Below are 1,717 nucleotides of genomic sequence, written 5' to 3'. Positions count from 1 at the left end.
GGCGGGTCCGGGCTGGGGATTCGAACCCGCCACCTTAGGTGTACGTGGCTGGCGCCTTAGCCGGTTGAGCTATAGGCGCTGAGCCTATTTCTGGGTTCTTTATTCTATTCCAGTGGTCTGTGCAACTGTCTTTGTGCCAGCACCACACTGTTTAGATTACTGTAGCTTTGTAGTAAGATTTGAAATGAGGAAGTATGAATCCTCTAGCTTTATTGTTTTTCAGAATTGTTTTGGCTACTTGGTGTCTGGATATTTCACAAATTATAGGGTTCTTTTTTTCTGCAAAATACATCTTTGGAACTCTGTCAGTGGGATTTGATGGTGCAATGAGGTGAACAAAAGGAAGTTCTAGAGGCTGTGACCATTGTGGAGACACTGCCCATCATGGTTAAAGGCATCATGGGATATGTGGAAACTCTGTGAAAACTCCGGACTTTCAAGACCATCTTTGTTGAACATATCAGTGATGAGTGAAAAAGGAACTTCTACAAGAATTGGCATAAATCCAAGCCTTTCACCAAGTCCTGCAAGAAATGGCAGGATGAAAATGGCAAGAAGCAGCTGGAGAAGGACTCAGCAGCATGAAAAGTACTGCCAAGTCATCTGCATCATTACCCACACCCAAATGTGCCTGCTTCCTCTATGCCAGAAGGCGGCCCAACTGGTGGAAATCCAGGTGCATGGAGGCACCATGGCTAAGAAACTCAACAGGGTCAGGGAGAGGCTGGAGCAGCAGGTCCAGTGAACCAAGTATTGGGGCAGGATGAGATGATTGATGTCATTGGGATGACCAAGGGCAAAAGCTACAAAGGGGTGACTAGTTGTTGGTATACCTAGAAACTGCCCTGCAAGACTCACTGAGGACTAAGGTCATCTCTATTGGGGCGTGGCATCCTGCCTATGTGGCTTTCTCTGTGGTACAGGATGAGCAGGAGGGCTACCGTCATTGCACAGAGATCAACAAGAAGATCAGCCAGGGCTACCTCATCAAGGATGGCAAACTGATCAAGAATAAAGCCTCTACTGATTATGACCTGTTTGATTAGAACATCAATCCCGTGGATGGCTTTGTCTACTATGGTAAAGTGACCAATAACTTTGTCATGCTAAAAGGCTGTGTGGTGGGAACCAAGAAGCAAGTACTCACCCTCTGCAAGTCCTTGTTGGTACAGACCAAACGGTGGGCTCTGGAGAAAATTGACTTTTAAGGTTATCTTACACCACCTCCAACTTTGGCCATGGCTACTTTCTTTTTATTCTATTTTTTTTGTTTGAGACAGAGTCTCACTATGTCACTCTTGGTAGAGTCCTGTGGTGTCACAGCTCACAGCAACCTCAAACTCTTGGGCTTCAGTGATTCACTTACCTCAGCCTCCCAAGTAGCTGGGACTATAGGTGCCCACCACAACACCCAGCTATTTTTTGTTGCAGTTGTCATTGTTGTTTAACTGGCCCAGACCGGGTTCGAACCCACCAGCCTCTGTGTATGTGGCGGTGCCCTATGCACTGGACTATGGGCACCACCCTCCATGGCCACTTTCATACTGGAGGAGAAGAAAGGGTCCATGAGACCACTTAAGAAAGACTGAATTTTGAAGGAAGAAGGAGCTTAATGTCAGGAACACATTACAGTGGTTGGGATCTCAGTTATTTTCCAGGTCGGGGTGGGGGGAACTCATTGGAATTTTGATAGGTACTACATTTTTTTTTTTTTTTT

General features: G+C 46.1%; 1 protein-coding gene and 1 pseudogene across 1 annotated transcript in view; both read left to right on the top strand.

Annotated features, from left to right (window-relative positions):
- Positions 1-1,658, top strand: part of LOC105886732 — a 3,932-nt pseudogene extending 2,274 nt beyond the window's left edge.
- PI4K2A (phosphatidylinositol 4-kinase type 2 alpha) overlaps positions 1-1,717 on the top strand; it is a 60,665-nt gene that overhangs the window by 22,996 nt on the left and 35,952 nt on the right. The window lies entirely within an intron of this gene.

This window comes from Otolemur garnettii, unplaced genomic scaffold, assembly GCF_000181295.1.
Source record: "Otolemur garnettii isolate 467f Iridium unplaced genomic scaffold, OtoGar3 scaffold00021, whole genome shotgun sequence".
In the NCBI taxonomy this organism is placed as follows: Eukaryota; Metazoa; Chordata; class Mammalia; order Primates; family Galagidae; genus Otolemur; species Otolemur garnettii.
This window is presented reverse-complemented; position numbering and strand designations above follow the sequence as displayed.